This window comes from Pleurodeles waltl, chromosome 5 (assembly GCF_031143425.1).
Source record: "Pleurodeles waltl isolate 20211129_DDA chromosome 5, aPleWal1.hap1.20221129, whole genome shotgun sequence".
Taxonomy (NCBI): Eukaryota; Metazoa; Chordata; class Amphibia; order Caudata; family Salamandridae; genus Pleurodeles; species Pleurodeles waltl.
This window is the reverse complement of record NC_090444.1, coordinates 500,131,558-500,158,865: the sequence shown is the minus strand read 5'-3', so window position 1 is coordinate 500,158,865 and position 27,308 is coordinate 500,131,558.

Below are 27,308 nucleotides of genomic sequence, written 5' to 3'. Positions count from 1 at the left end.
CCCAAACCTGTCCTGGCTCCGGACCCCTGTTAGGAATCTTAGAACAGGGGCTGAGAATAGGTACAATGATGCTCATGGGCGTCCCAGGAGGATTGTTGAAAGGACCTTCGGTCTCCTGAAGGCCAGGTTCAGGTGCCTCCATCTGACAGGAGGATCCCTATGCTACTCCCCTGAGAAGGTCTGCAGGATTGCTGTTGTGTGCTGCATGTTACACAACTTGGCCCTCAGACACCATGTGTCTTATCTGCAGGAGGAAGGGGGTGACAATGCAGCTGTGGCAGCAGTGGAGAGTGAGGAGGAGGAAGAGGAGGAGGATATGGACAACAGGGCACATATGATACTGCAGTGCTTCCAGTGACACTCAGGTAAGACTATTGAACTATACATTTTTCTATTTAAGTGTTGTGCTGTGTGGATGTAGCATAATGCCAGTGATTACCTTTGCCTTTCACCTGACTGTCACCTATCCCTTCCCTTATTGCAGCTGTGGCTGTGGTTACAGCAGTATGCTGCTGTGATGTGTACAGACTGCTGGGACAAATTTGTAGGATGGATCAACATATTACTGGACACTTGCACAGGATCATGCAGTTTATTACAGTTCAATACATTGTACATTACCTTCAGATAGAGCACTATTACTCAAGTTGTGTCCAAGTGTGTTTATTAAAAATTGGTATACAATGCAAAGTGCAATAGAGTGGGGTGATGGTTGGGAAAAGTCCAGTGTAGCGGGCCAGTCTGTTTGTTGCACAGGTCCAGTGTTCAAGGGCCCATTGGAAGGGGAGCAATGGCAGTTCTCAGTGGACAAGGTGTCACAGTGTGACACAAGGGGGACATTCAGGAGGGGCTCATTTCCTCGCAGTGACCTTGGTCTTGGCAACTGTCTATGGTGTCTGTCTGGGCCGCAGGGACCATCAGCGGGGTGGCTCACCTTCTGTAGGGGGAGGGGTGCTGGTGGCCTGTGGGTCTTGTGGCAGGGCCTCCTGTCCACTAGCTGCAGCAGATGTGGACGGCTGGTCAGTACACTGGCTAGTGGAAGGGGCCACCTGGTGTGCTGTGTAGTCCCTCATGATGTTGCCCATGTCACCCAGCACTCCTGCAATGGAGACCATGATGGTATTCAGGGCCTGCAATTCTTGCTTGATGTCCTGGTGGTGTTCCCCCTGCAGCTGTTGGTTCTCCTGCATGATGTTTACCACCTGACCCATTTTGTCCTGGGATTGTTGGTAAGCCCTCAAAACATTAGTGAGTGCCTCCTGGGCAGTCAGTTCCCTAACCTTGTCCTCCCCCTGGTATACAGATGTTCTCCGACCATCCCTGGCACCCTATGCTTGTGTCCCCTGAATGGTGTGCCCACTCCCACTGACCCCAGGACGCGCATTGTCTTGCCTATGTGTCATGAACTGGGGTCCCTGTACAGCAGGGCACACTACTGATTGACGTGTCCTGGGGACAGAGGTCTGGTGACGTTGGGTGACTGCTGTTGTGTTGGAACCCGAGAGGGGAGGCTGCGTAGTGGACTGGGTGTGGGAAGGGGATATCCGACTGACCAGTGGTCCCTGATGGGCCAGGGAGTTCATCCAGATCCAGAGCTCCAGAGTTGCTGTGATCACTGGGGGCCGGTGGGGGACTGGGTAGCCATGGCACCTCCTTGCCGCTGAGATTGGCTGGGGCACCTGCGAAGACGTTAGTGGTGTATTATGCTACATGTCTTTGAAATATTCTGCATCACTAGCTTCCCTAATGTTGGGGGCTTATAAGGGGTTGGCCTCGGCCAAGCCCCGCGGCCAACCACCTCGGTGCACGGCCAATGGCTATGCGCGGCAGTGGTTTGATTAACAAATAGCAATTCAAATTCCTATATGTTAAAAAAACATCGAAATTCACTGAAAAAACATAAACATTACAGGCACGTTATAGTTAGGAAATAGAATTTAAAAAAACCTATAACTTGTGCCCTTTTACCTTCAGACCTACAGACATATTTATACTTGTTTGTGCCATTTTAGTGTCAATTATTTTGACCCTAAAACAGTGCAAAGTTAACTCCATATTTATATTTTGACGCTAAACCTGTCTAGCATCAAAATATAGGGCTTAGTGCCATATTGTTGATGCAGCAAACTACCTTACACTAATTTGATGCAAGGTAGGCATTCCCATCCACAATAACACTCTACCCCCCAACGCCTTATTTATACTCTGCCACAAAAATGATACACATGGAGTAGGCGGGACCAAATAATGGTGCTAAGCCTGCTTAGCACCATTATTTAACACCTGGGTCTCAACAATCATTAAAGAACCTGTGGGCCCATTTACATGGCTAAACACCATGGAATGGGCCCAGAGGTGCCCACCCCCCAGGAACTCCCCCATCCACACCAGGGGAACGCCATAGGATGGGGACCCCCATCCTGGGTAAGTAGAGGTAAGTATATATATTTTTTTTTTCAGTGCCATTGTGGGTCCCTTACATGGGGCCGCCAGCCTGGCACTGGGTATGATGGCCATGCCTAGGGGACACTGGTCCCCTGTACTGGCCTATGGGGTGGTGGGCATCACTACTGTCTTTATTTAAATAGGAGTCATGTTTGGGTGGTAGTGCATCAGGAAATTATGCTAAGCTGGTCAGCGGCATATTTATTGCCGCTAACCAGGATAGCATCATTCCTGGCCACTAACATCTTTTCCCCTCTCGCCATCCTCCCGGCTGGTGTCTTTTCTGTAGACGCTAGCCTGTCCTTTGCACCACCGTCCACCGTTTAATTAATATAGCGCCCGGCTGGTGCTCTGGAATGGTGCTAGCAGGCGCAATGGATTTTGACGCAAGACTTTGTTAACGCAGTCTTGGTCAAAATCCATAAAGTCTAATTAATAAAGCCTTAGTCTTTTTCTTGTAGATTTCCCGGACCGGGAAAAACTCACCTGTTGAAGCCAACCTCCCTTGAGCCCTCAGCGGATACGCATCGTAGGATGCCTTGATCAAGGATTCTACATTCGGACTTAGACGATATTTTGGAATGGAAATCATTGCCCCGGACCAAGTTGAAGTTGAAGCCAGCCTCCCTGGAGCCCTCCATCATGAGGGAAGCCTCAGTCAACCTTTTACGTTCTGAGTTAGAAACTTTTTGGGACCTTTTCGTCTCCAACGTCGGACGACCCTTCACAGTAAGCCAATTTCAATATGATGTCATTGGGTTGCCTTTCTATGAGCCCTGATGAAATTCCAGAATTCCGAGGCTTTGGAGTTTTTCAGCAGGATGAACCTGCAAGTCAGGCCGGGTCACAGTCAACGCTGGCCGGCTTGACCTACGATGTCAGTTCAGTTCACTTATGTAGCTTTTTTCCCAAAGTTGCTCCAAACTTCTGGATCTTCTTCCAGAAGTTCCTCTAAGGTTCTTTAGGTGTCCACAACTCACCCCAAAGTTCAAGATGCTCTGAGTTGCTCCTTGAGGATTGTAACTTCAACTCCCGGAATGCACATGGCTCAAATTCAAAAATGACCACTGGCAATTGATCAGCTTGGCTACTTTTATAGGAATTGTTGCTGGGTACTCTGGTCAGCTCCTTTCTACATATAGCTTACAGGGAGTTCCTTCTTGAGGTCTTAGAAGTCAAGCAAAGTCCTTTTCTTTGTGAAGCCCGAAGTGTGCAGCTGGTGCAGTCCTTCTGAGTGCAGTGTCCAAGTGCAGGCCAGGGGTCCAGCAGGGCAGTCCATCTTCTTCTTGTCTTGTTCCTGTAAGGATCTGAGGTGGGATGCAGCTGTGCCATATTTATCCTTGCTCCTGGAGTAGCAAGCGGGGGCACTCTTGTCCAACCACATGCAGGCCACCACCCTCTTGAGTGACCACTTCCTGGGAACTGTGGCAAAAATCAAACCAAGGGAGCAACAAGCCCCCAAATTCCAAGATGGCAAAAATTCAAACTTAAAGTTTAGATCTGGCTGAGACCACCCCCTGGTGTGCTAATTTTCCCTTAACACTCCCCTTTCCAGCCCTCCCTTAATCTAATCGGGGGTGCCGGGCTGGCTGGGTTTTACAGGAAATGAGGGAGGTACAGTTGCTGTCCCAAATGTCCTTCCGTCTTTTGAAGACCAGTTTTGATGCTCTCCCCCATCCTGTACTACCCTCTGCCGAGGCAGAGCTCCTCCCACTAGATGTTTGGTTTGTTTCAGTCCAAGTCAATTCACACCTCATCAAAGCAACCTGGCTCAGGTTGCCAGAGGCTGACCAATCAGAGAAGGGCACTGCAGGGCTGAAGTTCATAACTTTTAGTAGGAGCTCTAAAACTCTTCATAGGTACAAGTTATATTAAATTCAACAGCAGCCAGTTGTTGGATTTATTTAACTTTTAGTTTGATACTAAACATGTCATATTTCACTCCTTCCTATGGAAAATAAAACGTTATTATTTTAAAATAAAGTCTCTCTATGTTTGCCTATTGAGCCTATTCAGTACAGTGGAGAATTTTTGTTGTTGTTATTTTTCCTTCACCAGGGCTTATAAAACATCTTTTATGAAGTCCCTGCTTATAGTTACACTGCAGCCAACCCTGGGGGCACGTAGGGCATACCTTAGGGATGACTTATATATATGAATAAGGTAGCATAGGAATTGGAAGTAATTTTAACAAGGTGCTTTTTTGGCTGTTTTTAAATTAGAGTCAACCCCAAATTCGACTTTGGAACTAAAAGTACGTCCAAGGTCCTAACCTAGCTTATTGTTACATATAAGTGACCCCTAAGGTCTATCCTAGGTATCCCAAGTGTTCAGTGCAGTTTAACCGGTTCTGTGCCCAGGACGTAATGGTTACGTCCTGAGGCACAGTGCTGCTGTGCGCAGGACGTAACCATTACGTCCTGGTCACAGATCCCAGAAGGAGCGCTAGCGCTCCCTCTCTGGGGTTCCCCCCCACCCCCCCAAGTCAGGGATGGAAGGGGAAGCCCTTCCCCTTCCACCCCGACCCCCCCACCCCCCCCTGTGATGTCAGCGCGCGAGCGTGCTCTGATTTGTCACAGGGTCTCCCCCATTGCTCTGGAAGCTCTGCTTCCAGCGCGATTGAAAGAGAAACGCTCAGCATTTCTCTTTCAATCACGTGGGGGAGGCCCGGAGAGGCTTCAAAGGGAAGGAAATGTATTTCCTTCCCTTTGAAGTCTCTCCCAGCGTTTCAAAAGCTGGATTGCTTGCAATCCTGCTTTTGAAACCCCACTAGACACCAGGGATTTTTTATTTATTTTTTAAATGGACATAAGGGAGCGACCCCTTGGGCAAGGGTCGCTCCCGGGGGAGCATTTTTTTGGGAAGGCCTTTTCTGCCCCCAGGGGGGGGCAGAAACCTCTAGGCACCAGGGATCTTTTTTTTTTTCTTTTGGTTCTTTTTTAGGTGGGGAGCGTCCCCTTAGGCAAGGGTCGCTCCCCTAGGGGGCAAATTATATTTAGGCCATTTCTGCCCCCCTTGGGGGCAGATTGGCCTATTTTGATGAGGCCAATCTGGCCCCAAGGGGGGCAGAAACCACTAGACACCAGGGATTTTTTTTTGTTTTCGTGAAGTTCACCCAAGGGGAGTGACCCCTTAGGCAAGGGTCGCTCCCCTGGGGGGGGTGGGGAATTATTTTAAGCCATTTCTGCCCCCCTCTGGGGTAGATCAGCCTATTTTGATTAGGCTGATCTGCCCCCAAGGGGGGCAGAAACCACTAGGCACCGGGGATTTTTTTGTTTTACAGATGGGGAGCGACCCCTTGGACAAGGGTCGCTCCCCTGGAGGGGAAAATTGTACTTAGGCCATTTCTCCCTTTGGGGGCAGATAGGCCAATTTTTGCTATGCCAATCTGCCCCCAAGGGGGGCAGAAACCACTAGGCACCGGGGATTTTTTTTTTGGTGCCAATGTCACGCAGGGGGAGTGACCCCGTAGGCAAGGGTCGCTCCCGGCGGGAGGTTGGGGGAGTGGGGGGGGAAATTTATTTTAGGCCATTTCTGCCCCCCCGGGGGTAGATCAGCCTATTGTTATAAGGCCGATCTGCCCCCGGGGGAGCAGAAACCTCTAGGCGCCAGGGCAAAAAAAAATGTTATGTTTTTTTTTGTTTGTTTGTTTTTTTAGAAATGGGGAGCGACCCATTAGGCAAGGGTTGCTCCCCTGGGGGGCAAATTGTATTTAGACCATTTCTGCCCCCCTTGGGGGAGGATTAGCCTATTTTAGGTCAATTTGACCCCAAGGGGGCAGAAACCACTAGGCACCAGGGATTTTTTTTTTTGGCACCAATGTCACGCGGGGGGAGCGACCCCGTAGGCAATGGTCACTCCCGGGAGGGGGGGATGTGGGGGACAAATGTATTTTAGGCCATTTCTGCCCCCCCTGGGACCGGCTGAGCTAGAGGCCAAAATTCACAGGTAAGCACTGTGTCTTTGAAAAAATGTGATGTGTCCACTTTGTGTTTTGGGACATTTCCTGTCTCGGGCGCTAGGCCTACCCACACAAGTGAGGTATCATTTTTATCGGGAGACTTGGGGGAACACTGGGTGGAAGGAAATGTGTGGCTCCTCTCAGATTCCAGAACTTTCTGTCACTGAAATGTTAGGAAAATGTGTTTTTTTAGCCAAATTTTCAGGTTTGCAAAGAATTCTGGGTAACAGAACCTGGTGAGAGCCCCACAAGTCACCCCAACTTGGATTCCCCTAGGTCTCTAGTTTTAAAAAATGCACAGGTTTGGTAGGTTTCCCTAGGTGCCAGCTGAGCTAGAGGCCAAAATCTAAAGGTAGGCACTTTGCAAAAAAAATCTCCGTTTTCTTTCAAAAAATGTGATGTGTCCACGTTGTGTTTTGGGTTGTTTCCTGTCACGGGCGCTAGGCCTACCCACACAAGTGAGGTATCATTTTTATCAGGAGACTTGGGGGACTGCTGGGTGGAAGGAAATTTGTGGCTCCTCTCTGATTGCAGAACTTTCTGTCACCAATATGTGAGGAAAATGTGTTTTTTTAGCCAAATTTTGAGGTTTGCAAAGGATTCTGGGTAACAGAACCTGGTCAGAGCCCCACAAGTCACCCCTTCTTGGATTCCCCTAGGTCTCTAGTTTTTAAAAATGCACAGGTTAGGTAGGTTACCCTAGGTGCCGGCTGAGCTACAGGCCAAAATCTACAGGCAGGCACTTTGCAAAAAACACCTCTATTTTCTTTAAAAAAATGTGATGTGTCCACGTTGCATTTTGGGGTGTTTCCTGTCGCGGGCGCTAGGCCTACCCACACAAGTGAGGTATCATTTTTATCAGGAGACTTGGGGGAACATAGATTAGCAAAACAAGTGTTATTGCCCCTTGTCTTTCTCTACATTTTTTCCTTCCAAATATAAGAGAGTGTGTAAAAAAGACATCTATTTGAGAAATACCCTGTAATTCACATGCTAGTATGGTCACCCCGGAATTCAGAGATGTGCAAATGAAACGCACTGCAGGGTGCAGCTCATTTATTGGCTCTGGGTACCTAGGGTTATTGATGAACCTGCAAGCCCTACATATCCCCGCAACCAGAGGAGTCCAGCAGACGTAACGGTATATTGCTTTCGAAAATCTGACATTGCAGGAAAAAGTTACAGAGTAAAACGTAGAGACAATTAATGTTTTTTTCACCTCAATTTCAATAAGTTTCTTTTTCAGTTGTTATTTTCTGTAGGAAACCCTTGTAGGATCTACACAAATGACCCCTTGCTGAATCTAGAATTTTGTCTACTTTTCAGAAATGTTTAGGTTTCTGGGATCCAGCATTGGTTTCACGCCCATTTTTGTCACTGACTGGAAGGAGGCTGAAAGCACAAAAAATTGCAAAAATGGGGTATGTCCCAGTAAAATGCCAAATTTGTGTTGAAAAATTTGGTTTTCTGATTCAAGTCTGCCTGTTCCTGAAAGCCGGGAAGCTGGTGATTTTAGCAACGCAAACCCTTTGTTGATGCCATTTTCAGGGAAAAAAACACAAGCCTACTTCTGCAGCCACTTTTTCCCATTTTTTTGAAATAAATGAAATGTTCACTGTATTTTGGCTAATTTCTTGGCCTCCTTCAAGGGAACCCACTAAGTCTGGGTACCTCTAGAATCCCTAGGATGTTGGAAAAAAAGGACGCAAGTTTGGCGTGGGTAGCTTATGTGAACAAAAAGTTATAAGGGCCTAAGTGCGAACTGCCCCAAATAGCCAAAAAAAAGGCTCTGCACAGGAGGGGGAAAAGGCCTGGCAGTGAAGGGGTTAAATATAAGTAGGGACTTTATTAAAGATATTTTATAAGCCCTGGTGAGGGAAAAAAGGCCAATTTAGTTTTCATCATTGTAGCACATTAGCTCCTTAGGCTAGCACTAGGAGGCTTTACTTAAAAATAATAAAGTCTCATTTCGACTGAAAAAGAGCTACATCTGTCAATTTTTTTGTTTGGTATCAAATTAAACATTAGAATAAATCCAACACCTTGGTAAGGTTGGATTTATTATAACTAGTACAGAGAAAAAGTTTAAGCTCATTATGAAAGTTACCAAATTCAGCCCAGTAGTGCCCTTTCCTGATTGGTCAGTCTCTGGCAGCCTGCGTCAGGGTACCTTAATGAGGTGTGAAGAGCCAAGGCCTGAAACAGAGGAAGCATTTGGTGGGAAGAGAACTGCTGTAGCAGATAGCAGAGCACGATGGGGGAAGGTGGCCAAATTGGTCTTCAATGAGGGAAAACCACTTGGAACAGAAACTGGTCCTCCTCGATTTCCTGCTCCACCAGTCAGATGGGAGCCCCAATAATTAGGTTAGGAGATGGGTTGGAAGGGGTGTGTTAGGGAAATCTAGCCACAGCAGTGAATGGGCTCAGGCAGATGTAACCTCCAAGGTGAGATTTTTTCCATGTTAGATTTGAATGCTGCTTTCTGGGATTCATTTTTGCCACTCTTCACAGGAAATTATAATCCCAGAGGGTAACACCCTGTATCCCATTCATCAGGGGTGCCCCTCTCCTTCCCAATCCAAGAGCGAGTATAAATAGGGCAGAGGTGCCCAGTAATTCAGATCCTGTCTGGAAGAAAAGACTGGAGAAAAAAGACTGCCTTGCTCAATCTCTGGTCTGCACCTTAAGGACTGCACCCACAAGGACTTCACCAGCTGCAAACTTTGGGCTTCACCACAAGAAGGACTTTGCCTTGCTTCTGAAACTACAGGAGAGGGCCCCTTCTAAGTTACAGGTACAAAGGAGCTGACCAGAGTCCCCTGCATCAAGTCCTGCAAGAAGATCCCGATGACCAGTGTCCAGTGGTAATTTGAGAATTCTGACCAGGTGCTTTCTGGGAACTGTAGCCCCTACTTCCACTGAGCTACTCAGAGCTTGTGGAACCTTAGAAAAGCTTGTTGAAACTTTAAGGACCCAAAAACGACTTCTGGAAGAAAATCCAGAAGTTTGGAGTAACTTTGTAACAAAGATACATAGTGCACCAACCCGACGTGCTGAGTCAAGCGGCTACCGTCGGCCACAACCCAGCCTGATTTTCAGGTGCATCCCTCTGAAAGCTCTGGAGCTCCAGACTTCTAGGATTCGACTGGGGTCTCATGGAAGGGCAATCCAATGATACTGCATCAAAACTGGCTTGCTAAAGAGGACCACATGATGTCGAGGAAGAAAAGCTCCACAGAAATTTCTAAGTGCAAAGGTAATACTTTGACTGAGGCCTCCCCCTCAGTGTATCCGAGTAAGACTCCATTGTGATTGCCTCAACTTTTGTCTTTGCCTGTGTCTAGCGCGTCCAGACATCCCCGGTTGGCGCTTTTTGTTTTTTGGTACTAGAAGGCATTTTGTTTTATATTTAATCTTTGAAAATGTATATCTCTGGTTCCCTACTTTGGATCTTTGATGTATTGGTGTCATTTTAAAGATACAAGTATTTCCTATTGTAATAAATTGGTGTTGGATTTTTATTGTGTATTGTGGTATACTTATTTACTGTTCTGTTGATATTAAATACTTTTCAAGCCTGTCTCCTAACTTAAGCCTAACTGCTTGTGGGCCAGGCTAACAAGGGTTGAGCAAGGATTAATTTACTGAGACCTTTACTGGACCGAGTGTGGGATTGGGGCCTGTTACTAAGTGTAGGTACTTCTCTACCCTTATTAATATTCCACTTTCTAGTACATACCTACTCACATACCCATAGAGCCATTGACATACCACTCAGAGACCCGAACAGCTACCTGCACACACACCCATACACCCACCCACCACACACTCACATACCAACTTACACACCCACACAACCAATCACATCCCCACTCTGAGACCCCCAAAACTACTGACACATCCACTCATACACCAGTGCAGCCACTCACACACCAACACAATCACCTCATACAGTCCCTGACACATCCAGTCAGAAACCCAGAGAGCTAATCATACACCTACTCACAGACCTACATAACCACTCAGACACCCACTCGCATACCCATACAGTTACTGATAATGCCGCTCAGAGACCCAGAGAACTACTCATTCACCCACTCACAGATGCACACAAGCACTCACACACCCACTCACATACTCACAAACCTACTTACACACTCATTCACACACCCATACAGCCAGTCACACACCTATTTACCGACATAGAGAACAACTCAAACACCGATTCACAGACCCACGCAAACATTCACATACCCTCTCACACACCTACCACACACTCACATACTGAGTTACACATTCACACAACCACTCACACACCCGCTCAGACACCTATACAGTGACTTATACACCCACTTACAGCCCCACCCATCCGGTGATACACCCACAGACACACACATTCATAGAACCACTTATACATCTACATAACCACTTACACACCTATTCACACACCTATCCACCCACTTAAACACCCACTAGCAGCCTGTTACCAATCCATACAGACCTACTCATATATCCAGAAAATACACCAATACAGTCACTAGACAAATATTCACACACCTACGCAGCCACATACACAGCTGCTCCCACAGCTACACACAGGCAGTGATACAGTTATATATATTGCAATAGGATACGTTTTTAATAAAAGTCTTGCTGTTTTGAATGTGTTTTTATTTAGTTGGGAATGAATCCTCGGATCTGTCACTGACCCTCCAACTAGAAAAGAGGCACACTCACTATTTGGCAGGGGATCCGCAGCAGAACTATGGATCAGAGTGAGTAATTGAAAAAGGATGTGAAAACAAAAAGAACCAGGATTTGGGGAAGGGTTGGCTCAGAAAAGAGTCTTTGTGTTTGTGGTGTGCAAATATTAATTACACATAGAACTTGATTCAGTCATCTAAATTGTTGAGGAACACCCTGTTGCTTCCATCTGTGAATGGACTCTGTTTTCTCAATATATTCTGTTCATGTCAAAGCGTTAGTTGTTACAGTACATAGATCTCATGTTGTGGTCTCTGATCAAATGCTGTCCAGCTTTATTTTACATGTTTCCTGGATTTCTCTATCTATGGAAAAAATAAATCACTTGGCCACTGTCACTTCTGTTGTTGGCAAATGTTGGAGAACATCAATGCAGTATGTAGGAAAAGTAATTTTAAATTACCAAAGGTATACTTCATTAGAATTTGCAGTCCTTCCCCAGTAACTGTGCCTTGGTTATTGCCACCACAGTGCACAATCATGAGGTCTAGATGTTGGCAATCTGCAATGCGTTCAACCATATGCAGCAATTTATGCCACCTTAACCCTCTCTGGCTAACCTAAGTAATGTTTACATTAGCTAAACCTAGATCCCTGTTATTGCCACTCTCTCTAACATGCTTTTGGCCTAAAATAGAAAATGATGGCCCACAATCAAGACTCTGACCGTTTTGGAGACAACCAGGAGTATCCCATAAGAAAAAGCTGCAGCACAATGAGGCAGTTTTAAAGATGAGAGACAGTTACAATTGAGGACAGCAAGCAGAATATAAAAGAACATATGTGATGTAATGGTGGAGGTGTGCAGGGATCAAAAACTATGTTGTGAGTTTAAGAATAAAAGTAACTAACTGCGCCTGGCTTTGGAAAAATAAAAAGTTGATGTAAACCTACTATGCTATTGAGAAAAAGTGCTGTAAACTGTTGACCTGCTGCTAGGCTGAGACTATTCGAAACACAGTTACTATGGGAATGGAGATAAAAGAGTGTGGGGGAAAGGAACAAAAGAGCCTACAATGTGAAACTGAAAAGCAGACTGATGTACCACAATTGCTTAGTAGGGAGTGTATGTCTGATAACTAACACTATTTTACAAAATAAAATATAAATGAAAAGCATTGACAGCAGATTATTGAATGCTTTTAAAGGATTCAGTGTAGATCTGCGGATCCACTATGGACCACATGGGGGGCTGCTCTGAGCCCCACAGTTGACCCATGGATCCACAATAAATCTACCAAATTGGGCTTCTTCACAGGAACCATGGAAAGGGCTAAAATAGTTACCTTTCAGAAGTGGTATAACAAAAATAAAAGATGAAAGGAAGTCTGGTATTTTCTAAGTACCAAAGTGTGAGAGGGAGCACAGTAAAAAGGGTAGCTTTTATTGATACTTTTGTACTGAAAGTGAAGAAGGATTGGCATTTTCTGACTTGAGATTTGCATTAAACAGCAGATCTTAACAGATATTAAATTAAAAGTCGGACAACAGCAAAGAGATTGTACAGGTATGTTAATTAAGTTGTACTATAAAAAGTACATTTAATGAAAAACATATGAATGTATGTGAACTAAAAAAAGTGAAGCTTCTAGACACTATAGTAAGAGAAAAAAGAAGTAAGGTTATATGAGAACATTATTACAGATATAGTGAGCAGCAAAGGAGGAAGAAAAACTGCCATACTGAAAATATAGCATTTTATTAAGCCAGTTTGAATGAAAGTGTTTGAAAATAGATATGGGTGCTTGCTTATAGTATTTAATTTGCATCCACGCATACATAACCTGTTACCCTCCCACAAAAGCACTCATGTACCCACCAGTCATATAGATAGACAGTGACTAACACCACTTAGTCACACACCCATAAAACCATTCATACACCCATGTACTCACCTATGCATCTAATGACATACTTAGTCATACATCCATGCACGCACCGTCAAACACACGTATACATTTATACAGCCATTCATGTACCCAGCATTAAGACAAGCAATTACACACCCACTTACACACCCAGTTATACATCAAGTCACCCACCTATACAACCACTCACATACCTATTTACTAAACTATACAGCCACTCACACACCCAGTCAGATAGTGACACTCACACACCCAAACACCCACTAGCAGCCTGTTACCAATCCATACAGACACACATACAGTAACACACACACCCAGTCTCACACACACATGCACAGAGCTACTTACACATCCAGTGACAGACCCATAGAGGCACTGGTACACTCACTCACATATCTACTAAACCACTCACACACCCAATCACCCACACATACAGCCACTTCTATGCCCATTTATAAGCCCCTACTCATACACTTACACAGCCTATTACACACTGATATAGCCACCTATGTAACTACTCACTTCCATATAATATGTAATCTAATAGTATGTAATTTAAAGTTAAATGTATTATAGATTTGCTTTACAGACATTTACCTGTGTTTTTTTAACCTCTTCTGTGCCCAGGATGTAATGGTTACGTCCTGAGGCACAGTGCTTATGTGCCCAGGACGTAACCATTACATCCTGGGCACAGGGCCCAGAGGGAGCGCTAGCACCCCCCTGTGACGTCAGCGCACGATCGCGTGGAGGAGGCCAGAGAGGCTTCAAAGGGAAAGAAATGAATTTCCTTCCCTTTGAAATGCCCACTAGACACCATGGATTTCTTTAACAAAAGGAAATTGGGATGAGGGAGCGACCCCTTGGGCAAGGGTCGCTCCCAGGGGGGGCATTTTTTTTAAGGCCTATTTTGCCCCCCTGGGGGCAGATCGGCCTATTATTAGGCCGATCTGCTCCCGGGGGGGCAGAAACCTCTAGGCACCAGGGATAATTTTTTTGTTTTTGTTTTGTTTTTGTTGTTTTTTTCAGAGGTGGGGAGCGACCCCTTAGGCAAGGGTCGCTCCCCTAGGGGGGAAATTATATTTAGGCCATTTCTGCTCCCCTTGGGGGCAGATTGGCCTATTTTTATGAGGCCAATCTGCACCCAAGGGGGACAGAAACCACTAGACACCAGGGAGTTTTTTTTTTTTGTGAATTTCATGCAAGGGTAGTGACCCCTTAGGAAAGGGTCGCTCCCCTGGGGGCAAATTTATTTTAGACCATTTCTTCCCCCATTGGGGGCAGATCAGCCTATTTTATTTAGTCCAATCTGCCCCCAAGGGGGGCAGAAACCACTAGGCACTGGGGATTTTTTGTTGTTGTTTTACAGATGGGGAGCAACCCCGTAGGCAAGGGTCACTCCCCAGTGCCCTTGGGGGGCAGATCGGCCAATTTTTGTTAGGCCAATCTTCCTCCATGGGGGCAGAAACCACTTAGGCACCAGGAATTGGTGTGTGTGTAGGGGGGCAGCCTTGGATAAGGGTCGCTCCCCATGGGGGCACATTACTGTTGGCCATATCTGCCCCCTATTGGGGGCAGATGGGCATATTTTTAGAAGGCCCATCTGCCCCCAAGGGTGTGGGGGGCAGAAAGCCCACCAGAGGCCAGGGAAGTTTAAAAAAATAAAATAATAAGAGGGTGGGTGTATGGCCATGACACCACCCCAAATAAATGAGACCAAAGTTGTTCTGCCCACCAGTGGGCAGATGGGGCAATTACCCCTGATCCACACCCCGGGGGGGCAGAAAGTCTACTAGATGCCAGGGAATTTAAAAAAATAAAATAATAATATTGGGGTGGTGGCTACCAACCAGTATGGGCCTGGTTACACCCCCACCTCAACTGAAGGGGGTAACAGTATTTCAGCTCTCCCCCGTACTATAAAACATCTTATCCCACAGCAAGCAAGAAGACATTTGATTATTTGGGGTTTTAGTTTTACATTTGGGCCATGAGAACTTGGCTTACTCTCAAAATCATCCCACTTGGAATGGTGAGGGCTGCACTTTATGGACTTTGGGACACTGCCATTTAGAAAAATCCACAAGACCTAGACACATCTGAAAACTAAACATCTGGGTGATTCTAGGGTGGTGTGTTTCATATGCACCCGCACCATTTTTGTACCCACAATCCCCTGCAAACCTCCAACTTTTCTGGAAATCACACATTTTTCTCACGTTTTTGTGATGGAACCTTCTGGAATCTGCAGGAACCCACAAAATTCCTACCACCCAGCATTGTCTCATCTATACCGATAAAAATTCTGCTGCACTGGTCAGCCTACAAATGTTTTTTTGTAAACTGCCCTTTTGGACCCCCTTTATTTCACCCCAAAATATCGACATGTTTTTGTCTCTTCCCTTTCACAAGCACTTGGCCCACTTACACAAATGAGGTATAATTTTTACCGGGAGACTGAGGGGAACATTGAGTGGTATGAAATGTGTCCCAGTGCGGTGATCCCACACAGAAATGTGGGAAAAATATGATTTTTTAGCTAAATTTGACGTTTGCTGAGGATTCTGGGTAAGAAAACATTGGGGGATCCACGCAAGTCACACCTCACTGAACTCCCTTGGGTGTCTAGTTTTCAGAAATGTCTGGGTTTGGTAGGATTCCCTAGAAGGCTGCTGAGCCCAGGACCAAAAACGCAGGTGTCCCGCTGCAAAAACAGGTAGTTTTGTATTTGATAATTTTGATGTGTCCAGATAGAGTTTTGGGCCATTTCCTTTCGTGGGCACTAGGCCTACCCACACAAGTGAAGTACCATTTTTAATGGGAGACTTGGGGGAACGCTGGGTGGAAGGAAATTTGTGGCTCCTCTCAGATTCCAGAACTTTTTGTCACCGAAATGAGAGGAAAAAGTGTTTTTTTTTAAATCAAATTTTGAGGTTTGCCAAGGATTCTGGATAACAGAACCTAGTCAGAGCCCCACAAGTCACCCCATCCTGGATTCCCCTAGGTGTCTAGTTTTAAAAAATGTGCTGGTTTGCTAGGTTTCCCCAGGTGCTGGCTGAGCTAGGGGAAAAAATCCACAGGTAGGCACTTTGTAAATAAAACACCTCTGTTTTCTGTGAAAAAATGTAATGTGTTAACGTTGTGTTTTTCCTTTCGTGGGCGCTAGGCCTACCCACACAAGTGTGGTACCGTTTTTATCGGGAGACTTGGGGGAATGCTGGGTGGAAGGACATTTGTGGCTCCTCTCAGATTCCAGAACTTTCTGTCACCGAAATGAGAGGAAAAAGTGTTTTTTTGGCCAAATTTTGAGGTATGCAAAGGATTCTGGGTGACAGAACCTGGTCATAGCTCCACAGGTCACCCCATCATAGATTCCCCTAGGTGTCTAGTTTTAAAAAATGCACTGGTTTGCTAGATTTTCCCAGGTGCCGGCTGAGCTAGAGGCCACAATACACAGGTAGGCACTTTGTTAAAAACACCTCTGTTTTCTGTGAAAAAATGTGATGTGTCCACATTGTGTTTTGGGCCATTTCCATTCGTGGGCGCTAGGCCTACCCACCCAAGTGAGGTACCATTTTTATCGGGAGACTTGGGGAAACTCTGGGTGGAAGGAAATTTGTCGCTCCTCTCAGATTCCAGAACTTTCTGTCACCGAAATGAGAGGAAAAAGTGTTTTTTTGGTAAAATGTTGAGGTTTGCAAAGGATTCTGGGTAACAGAACCTGGTCAAAGCCCCACAAGTCACCCCATCTTGGATTCTCCTAGGTGTCTAGTTTTCTAAAATGCACTGGTTTTCTAGGTTTCCCCAGGTGCCGGCTGAGCTAGAGGCCAAAATCCACAGGTAGGCACTTTGTAAAAAACACCTCTGTTTTCTGTGATAAAATGTGATGTGTCCACGTTGTGTTTTGGGCCATTTCCTTTCGTGGGCGCTAGGCCTATCCACACAAGTGAGGTACCATTTTGATCAGGAGACTTGGGGGAACGCTGGGTGGAAGGAAATTTGTGGCTCCTCTCAGATTCCAGAACTTTCTGTCACCGAAATGAGAGAAAAAGTGTTTTTTTGGCCAAATTTTGAAGTTTGCAGAGGTTTCTGGGTAACAGAACCTGGTCAGAGCCCCACAAGTCACCCCATCTTGGATTCCCTTAGGTGTCTAGTTTTCAAAAATGCACTGGTTTGCTAGGTTTCCCCAGGTGCCGGCTGAGCTACAGGCCAAAATCCACAGGTAGGCACTTTGTAAAAAACACCTCTGTTTTCTGTGAAAATACGTGATGTGTCCACGTTGTGTTTTGGGCCATTTCCTTTCGTGGGCGCTAGGCCTACCCACACAAGTGAGGTACCATTTTTATCGGGAGAATTGGGGAAACGCTGGGTGGAAGGAAATTGGTGGCTCCTCTCAGATTCCAGAACTTTCTGTCACCGAAATGATAGGAAAATGTGTTTTTTGGGCCAAATTTTGAGGTTAGCAAAGGATTCTGGGTAGCAGAACCTGGTCAGAGCTCCACAAGTCACCCCATCTTGGATTCCCCTAGGTGTCTAGTTTTCAAAAATGCGCTGGTTTGCTAGATTTCCCTAGGTGTCGACTGAGGTAAAGGCCACAATCCACAGGTAGGCACTTTGTAAAAAACACCTCTGTTTTCTGTGAAAAAATGTGATGTGTCCACGTTGTGTTTTGGGCCATTTCCTTTCGTAGGCGCTAGGCCTACCCACCCAAGTAAGGTATCATTTTTATCAGGAGACTTATGGAAACTCTGGGTAGAAGGACATTTGTGGCTCCTCTCAGATTCCAGAACTTTCTGTCACCGAAATGAGAGGAAAAAGTATTTTTTTGGCAAAATGTTGAAGTTTGCAAAGGATTCTGGGTAGCAGAACCTGGTCAGAGCTCCATAAGTCACCCCATCTTGGATTCCCCTAGGTGTCTAGTTTTCAAAAAGGCGCTGGTTTGCTAGATTTCCCTAGGTGTCGGCTGAGGTAGAGGCCACAATCCACAGGTAGGCACTATGTAAAAAACACCTCTGTTTTCTGTGAAAAAATGTGATGTATCCACGTTGTGTTTTGGGCCATTTCCTTTCGTGGGCGCTAGGCCTACCCACCCAAGTAAGGTACCATTTTTATCGGGAGACTTGGGGAAACTCTGGGTAGAAGGACATTTGTGGCTCCTCTCAGATTCCAGAACTTTCTGTCACCGAAATGAGAGGAAAAAGTATTTTTTTGGCAAAATGTTGAAGTTTGCAAAGGATTCTGGGTAACAGAACCTGGTCAGAGCCCCACAAGTCACCCCATCTTGGATTCTCCTAGGTGTCTAGTTTTCTAAAATGTGCTGGTTTGCTAGGTTTCCCCAGGTGCCGGCTGAGCTAGAGGCCAAAATCCACAGGTAGACACTTTGTAAAAAACACATCTGTTTTCTGAGATAAAATGTAATGTGTCCACGTTGTGTTTTGGTCCATTTCCTTTTGTGGGCTCTAGGCCTTCCCACGCAAGTGAGGTACCATTTTGATCGGGAGACTTGGGGAAATGCTGGGTGGAAGGAAATTCATGGCTCCTCTCAGATTCCAGAACTTTCTGTCACCGAAATGAGAGGAAAAGGTGTTTATTTGGCCAAATTTTGAGGTTTGCAAAGGATTCTGGGTAACAGAACCTGGTCAGAGCCCCACAAGTCACCCCATCTTAGATTTCCCTAGGTGTCTAGTTTTCAAAAATGTGCTGGTTTGCTAGGTTTCCCCAGGTTCTGGCTGAGCTAGAGGCCAAAATCCACAGGTAGGCACTTTGCAAAAAACACCTCTGTTTTCTGTGAAAAAATGTGATGTGTTCACGTTGTGTTTTGAGCCATTTCCTTTTCTGGGCGCTAGGCCTACCCACACAAGTGAGGTACCATTTTTATCGGAAGACTTGGGGGAACACAGAATAGCAAAACAAGTGTTATTTCCCATTGTCTTTCTCTATATTTTTCCATCCAAATGTAAGGCAGTGTGTAAAAAAGACGTCTATTTGAGAAATGCCCTGTAATTCACATGCTAGTATGGGCACCCTGGAATTCAGAGATGTGCAAATAACCACTGCTTCTCAACACCTTATCTTGTGACTATTTTGGAAATACAAAGGTTTTCTTGATACCTATTTTTCACTTTTTATATTTCAGCAAATGAATTGCCATATACCCGGTATAGAATAAAAACCCATTGCAAGGTGCATCTCATTTACTGGTTCTGGGTACCTAGAGTTCTTGATGAACCTACAAGCCCTATATATCCCCGCAACCATAAGAGTCCAGCTGACGTAACCGTATATTGCTTTAAAAAATCTGACATCACAGGAAAAAGTTACAGAGTAAAACGTGGAGAAAAATTGCTGTTTTTTTACCTCAATTTCAATATTTATTTATTTCAGCTGTTATTTTCTGTAGGAAACATTTGTAGGATCTACACAAATGACCCCTTTCTGAATTCAGACTTTTGTCTACTTTTTCAGAAATGTTTAGCTTTCTGGGATCCAGCATTGGTTTCTTACCCATTTTGGTCACTAACTAGAAGGAGGCTGAAAGCATGAAAAATAGTAAAAACGGGCTATGTCCCAGTAAAATGTCAAAATTGTATTGAAAAATTGGGTTTTCCAATTCAAATCTGCATGTTCCTGAAATCTGGGAAGATGGTGATCTTGCCACCACAAACCCTTTGTTGATTCTATTTTCAGGGGAAAAAACACAAGCTGCCTTCTGCAGCCCTGTTTTCCCATTTAAAAAACAAAAACAAAATAATCTCTGTATTTTGGCTAATTTCTTGGTCTCCTTCAGGGGAACCCACAAAGTCTGGGTACCTCTAGAATCCCTAGGATGTTTGAAAAAAAGGACGCAAATTTGGCGTGCGTAGCTTATGTGAACAAAAAGTTATGAGGGCCTAAGTGCGAACTGCCCCAAATAGCCAAAAAAAAGGCTCGGCACAGGAGGGGGGAAAGGCCTGGCAGCAAAGGGGTTAAAAAGGATTGGAATAATGGAACAATGAGGATTAAAAATATAATTATGCTTGTTGACAGCATCCATAAACTGGGCATCAGATGACATTTTTTGTGCAACTGGTGTATGACCTTTGCTTTTTTTAAATTTAATTTATTTAACTTTTGTTGCTTTATATCAAGTTTGGAAATATCAAACAGTTGTGTTATAGCGTTAGAAGATAAAAGGAGGATGCACAAGCTTGATAAAGTGTTCAAATAACACCAGACATATTCATAAGGGCATACATTTCATGTTGAACAATACCATGGTTTGAGCTGTTGGATACAGAAATCACAACTGCTTAAAATTTACTGTGCAGCAAAGTCTGTTGAGCCCAGTTACTCCATGCTATTGAATGCAGTGTGAAAACCTCTCTTGTCAATAAGGGGATGGGGGAAACTAGGGGAGCTGCAAGGAGAGGGAAATAAAAAATGACAACAGCACAAGCAAGGTTGCCAGGGGGGCGTTTAGGAGAAAAATAAATGGGTTTGAATGGGGGGTTGTAAGAGGCTGGAAAGATGGAGGTAGGAGCTGCTTGGGTAGCTCAGGCACCCTCCCTGGTATTGTGGAAGGGGAGTAAGACACTAGTGCTTAGGAGGGTCCAAGAGGTCTAAGCAGGGAATAGCAGGGAATATGGTTGCACCTGTATTGTCAGTAGAGAAAGCCTGGCAGGGCACTTCTGGGCCACCCAAATAAACGGACCATAAGCAATGTACTTTAATTGTATATTGGAACACTTAGTGAAGATTATTCAGAGTGAGACAGCCATTCCCAGTACTAGTCTCATAAATTCTTTATAGCTAAAAATCAGGATACCCACTGAGGCTGTGCTGCAAGTTATTAGTACTCAAAAGATGGATGAGTCACCCACCACTATTTACCATCCCAGAGTGGCGCACCATTTACCATCCAAGAGTAGGTCTCCTGGCATCTGGTACAGGTCCCAGAAAAAAAATTCTGTAGGGCTAGGGCTACACTAGCACATTAATATAAGAGGCTTGGAAGGATAACTTTTGACCTCTCCTCATCACTTCCCAAATCCCTCCCTCCCCCCTCTGATGACACCAATACAGCAGTGCAGAACCTAAATGCATGGATCACCGAATGTGCTGCCACTCTAGCCCCCCTCTGGCTGACATTGGCTAACCGCGTACCTAACAAGGCCAGCTGGTTCACCACCGAACTCCAAGAATCAAAGTGTACCTGCAGACGTTTCACAAAAAATGGAGGAACAGTCAATCCAGCGAAGACCTTGCCTCATTCAGAGCTGCAACCACTGCCCATCGATGAAAAATCAGGAACACAAGGAAGGACACACTCCAAGAGTGCATCAACTCTTCCGCACACAACTCCAAGGAACTCTTCTCATTCATCAATGAGTTCACAGATCCCTCTCCGAAAACACCGGCGTCCATCCATCACCCGACCTCTGTGACAAACTCGCCTCCTTTTTCCACCACACGATTCAGGACATCTACGACAGCTTACTGTCACCTGGCGTCGGAACCTGCAACCGACCCCCCCCACCAAGAACCCACCCAGACCATCCATGACTGGTCCACGCTCACCACAGAGGGAATAGTCAACCTCATGAACAGCAACTACTCTGGAGCCACCACGGACGCCGGCCCGCACAACATATACATCATAGTCAGCGCATCTATTGCCTCCCACTTCATAACACAATCAACTGCTCCATCAGCACGGGCACAGTCCCTGAGGACTGGAAACACACAGAAATACGCCGTCTCTTGGAGAAAACTTCGGCCGACCCATCAGAACTAAAGAATTTCTGACCCATTTCTCTGCTAAACTACCCCGCCAAAGTACTAGAGAAAGCAATCAATGCACAACTATGTAATTTCATCGAAGCCAACAACTCCCTGGATAGCTCCCAGTCCCGCTTCCACAGCAATCACAGCACGTAGAAAGCACTCCTGGCTGCCACTGATGACATCCAATTATTTCTAGACTGCGGCCACACTTCAGCACTCATACTCCTTGACCTCTCAGCAGCTTTCGACACAGTCTCCCACAGCACTCTGCGCAACAGACTCCATGACATAGGAATCTGCGGAAGAGCCCTTGAATGGATCCACTCCTTCCTCTCTGGGAGGACGCAGAGGGTCAGACTCCTGCCCTACACCTCTAGATCCACAGGAATCAACTGTGGAGTCCCCCAAGGATGCTCACTCAGTCCCACACTGTTCAACGTATACATGGCCACTCTTGCTGCCATCGTCAGAAGCCACGGTATGAACATGACACACTACTCATCATTTCCCTCACAAAAGACCTGGACAAGGCCAAAAGGACTTTCATGCAGCAATGGAAGCCTTCGCCACCTGGATGAGAGAAAGCTGCCTCATGCTCAAATCCGACAAGATGGAGCTCATCATCTTCGGAAATCCACCTCAGCTTGGGACGACTAATGGTGGCCCACGTCCCTCAGCGCCCCCCCCCCCCCCTGCGCCGACTGAGCACGCTCACATCCTCGACTCCTCCCTATCCTATACACTCTGCAAACTCTGGAAGATTTTCAGATGGATCCCTGCAGACTGTCACAGGACAGCCACCCACGCCTTAGTCACAAGCAAGCTCAACTATGGCAATGCCCTCTATGCCAGCACCTCAACCAGGAACATCAAAAACTTCAACTCATCCAGAACACCACCGCCAGACTCATTCTGGTCCTCCCTCACCGAGAACACATCTCCCAATGCCTGAGAACTCACCACAGGCTACCGGTCGTGAAGCGAGTCACCTTGAAACTTCTCACCCACACGTACAAGGCCATACACCACTCAGGACCAGCCTACCGGAACCACTGCGTCTCCTTCCACACCCCTGCCAGATCACTCTGCTCCACCCAGATGGCCCTGGCCACCGTCCCTCACATCTGCAAAACTACTGCCATAGGACAATCTTTTACCTACACTGCAGCGAAGAGCTGGAACAACCTCCCCGTGCACCTCAGACAAATCCTGTCACTCCCCATCTTCAGTAAGAACCTCAAGATGTGGCTCTTCGGGTGAGGCCCATCCCCTCCCCCCAGTGCCTTGAAACCCTCACGGGTGAGTAGCAGCACTTTACAAATACTGATTGATTGACTGAGATTGATTTTGCCCGTGAGGGCGAGAGGTAGGTGCTGTCAGAATCACATTTGGCACTTAAGAGCTGTAACTACCTGTTTTAAATGCCTTCAAACAAGTCTGGTTGTGAGTGATATAACTTGATGCCCAGGTAGCAGACCGCTGCTATCACCCATACCAGTGGCTCGCCATTCAGGCGTATGGCTCAGGGGAGGTGAGTCCCACTGTAACAGAAATACATGAAACTTCCCCCAATTGATTCAAAGGCCCTTTGCATCCCCAAATGCCTAGAACGTCATGGACATTGTTTTGATGTTTGCCATTTAATCCCAGAGGTAGAACAGCAAATCATCAGTGCATAACAACACAGCATTGGTAGTGTTGTCTAGGTGGTTGCCCCAGCACAGTCCTTCCGACTGAAGTCAGTGTGCCAATAGCTCCATGGCAAAATTAATTGGGGATAAGTGGCAACCCTGATATGTGCCACGGCTGATTAGGAAGGGAGGTAAGATGAGGCAGCTGATACATGCTTGCGCGACTGGGTTGGAGTAGCTGCCTCATGTAGGCCCGAAGGCACCTGCTGAGGCTAGCTGTCCACAAAACCTCAAAAAGTAAGCCCCAGGATAAAGAATAGAAGGCTTTCTCGAGGTCCAGTAACAATCATGCTGCCTGGGGGTAACCCAATGACCCTTGGTCCATTACGTGCAGAAGCCTTCTGATATTATGGGACATGCTGTGTCCCAGGACAAACCAGTTTTGGTCAGGATGTACAATGGCAGACAATACCTTCAAATATCTCTCTGCAAGTATTTTGAGAAGTATCTTGTAGTCTGTGCCCAGAATGGCTATCAAGCAATACAAGGATAGACAAGTGGGGACCCTGTCTGGTTTTAGGAGGGAGATGAGGAGGGACTCCTGGAGGGAGGTTGGAAACAGTTCAATGGCGAGTGCTTAGTTATATATCTCAACCAGTTTGGGGGGCAAGGTGAGCAGACAAATGATCATAGTATTCTATTAGGACGCCATCCATCCCCGGTGTCTTGTTATGGGCCATGTCATATATCACCCTCTTCATTTTGGAAACTGTGATTAGCTTATCTAGGGATACATGTACGTAAGTTTTGTGACTCGCAAATTGGTCGCAGCCCTATTTGAGACCGTGCAAAAAGCAAAATGGTATGTTCCAATGCCATTTCAGAGTCCCAAATAGTGTTGTGACCAACTACCAAATCGCAAAATTTGCGACTCAAGATCGCGACCGCATGTACAAGGCAGTCGCAAATTGCGAATAGTCGCAAAAAGCCTGTTTTGCACACCCAGATTAGCACTGATGCCAAACAGGTGGTAACCAGAACCAAAGTATAAAGCAGACCCAGAAGGCATCTGGGTTTCTCAAAATGGCTGCACTCTACGTGATTGCATGGAGGAGTAGAGTTCAGGCTGCCCAGCAGAGGAGGAGGCGGAGATAGGAGAGGATATGCGGAACCAGGCAGCCCATATTTCAACAAACTGAGTAGGAAATATATGACAAATACAGACTGAGCAGCGCAGTTATCTCGGAGATAATCAAACTGCTAAAACTTCAGCTAGAATGCCAGACCTTGTGCAGCTGCTCCCCATACATGTGCAAGTGCTCTGCTCACTGCACCTCTTGGCCTCGGGTAGCTACCAGGGGGTGATTGCAGCTGCTGGTGGGGTGTCTCAAAGTGCCCTGTCACAATTTTTTTGATGGTTCTTAGATGCCTTACTCACACACATGTCCAGATACATATACCTACCCAAGAGTGTGGAGGAAATACACAACACCAAATTGGACTTCTACAGAATTGCAAACTTTCCCCATGTAATAGGGTGTGTGGACACAACACATATACCCATTTGCCCACCTGAAAATCTGGAATATGTGTTCCGCAATAGGAAATGTACTCACTCATTCAACATCCAGGTGGTATGAGATGCCCATAATGTCATAACTGATATAGTGGCAAAATTACCAGGGTGGACACACAATGCGTATATATTCAGGCACAGTGGGATACACCAACGCCTAGAACGTTGGGAGTTTGGTGAAGGATATTTATTAAGTACTGGTCTGAGTTGACATGGCTGCAGTTGCTCCTCTCAGCTGGGTGTGCCTCTGCTGTCTGTGCTGGGTAGACTCCTCCCAGTTCCATGTGAGGGTAATTCCAGGTTCTGATCTCATCAAACAGCACCAGGAAGTGTGTTTTCACTGCTTTTTTGCACCTGTGCGACTCCGGGCCACACCCATGTGCAATTTGCGAAATCGCAATTTGCGATTTCTCAAATTGGGATGGAACTCCGCACTGAATCACAAAATGGAATTGCGATTTGTATTTACATTCCATTTTGCGAGTTGGAAATATCGATTCCCATTGAGTTGCTTTTTCCGACTCGCAATTCTTCTCCTTCGTACATTTAGCCCCTAGTTCTTTGCATTCAATGGCAATAATGGACGTTAATGTGCGAGGGGCAAGGAATTCTCAATCATTTCAGTGAGTGGAGCGGGAGGTGCTATGTACAGTTCTGATTAGTAGCAACTGAACATCTGTAATATTGCAGATTGAGAGCGTAAAATGTTTCCACTGTACAGGGCTATTTCCGTTATTGAGGATGTGTGGGTTTCGTGGCAGGTGAGCCATGCCAATAGGTAGCCAGGTTTGTCCCCTGTAGTGTGCATTCGGGCTGTTTATTCAGTGAAATTATAGCAACAAAGGCACTCTATCAGAGAGGTGTTCTTTGCTTTACTGTCTGTCAGTGCCTGGCATGTTGCCTCGTATGGAGGGCGTGACTGTCAAGGTCTGCTAACACTATCTTGGTATCTTTAAGGTTTCTAGCCAGTTCTAGGCAGATCCTAGCTATATTCTGGATATAAAGTCCCCTCGTGTTGACTTTGAAGTAGTCCCATTCAGTCATGCGACACGTGGCCATGGCTGGGTTCTTGGTGAACTTCTGACAAATCTAGGTGAGTTTGGTGTTGTGAAAAAGTGGGTCATCCAGTGTATCCTGAGGAAGCCTCAAGGTGGGGACCAGAGGGTGCAGTGCTCCCCTCTCCATGTCCATGATATGGGTGGCTTGATTGAAGAGGACATGGCCTACATAGTCTGAGTATGTGGGTTGTAGGAGTACAGTTGGGAAACATAGAAAATGGTCCAGATGGACATATTGGTCATGTGGAACTGAATATTTGGAATACTGACTCGAGGCATCAAGAAAGGTGCAGTGCTGGGCCCAGCAGGAATATTGTTGCAAGTGCTGATGTATGGGTGCTTGGTGAAGCAGGGTGATATCAGTCTAGGTGTCAGGGAAACCAGATCCTCTGGGCCTGCGCACGGTCCCAACATGTCCACCACTAGACAGCGCCAAAGCTCCAATAGAAATATCACAGAGCCTGAGAGAGTCCAAGTAGGAGACCTGTAGGAAGCAAAAGGTTAAACAACACAATATCAAGATATAATCTAGGGTCCAATGATACTCGGAACATGAAATAACACTCTGTTGAATCTAGGGTTCAATGATACTCGGAACATGAAATAACACTCTGTTGAATCTAGGGTTCAATGATACTCGGAACATGAAATAACACTCTGTGGAATCTAGGGTTCAATGAAACTCGGAACATGAAATAACACTCTGTTGAACCTAAGGTTCAATGATACTTGAAACATGAAATAACACTCTGTGGAATCTAGGGTTCAATGATACTTGGAGCATGAAATAACACTCTGTTGAACTGAAGAAACATGAATGGCCTAGAACTAGTCTCCAATTAGGCCTCAAACAATCTAGATACCTGGAAAAATCAAGAATGGGTTAATACAATGTTTCATATGAGCTTTTCATGAACTATCACTTGCTGTCAAGAAATATAAGAACCTTCTAGAATAATTTTTCAGAACAAATATTGCATCTTTACCTGAGGACAAAAGGTAATCTGAAACATTCCCTGGAAAAAAATAAGAATTGTACTAATGACTTAATATGCACAAAGAATGTAACATCTTGAATTTAGCATCTTCGCAGAAAATGCAAAGGCCCTGGATAATTGTGTGCACTTCAGGAAACACAAGACATCAAAGACTTAATTGCCATGAAATGATCGTGCACACTGTAAGCGATCTGAACACCAGGGTTTTAAATGCGGGAAATGAATCGCGCACACTGCTGATTCC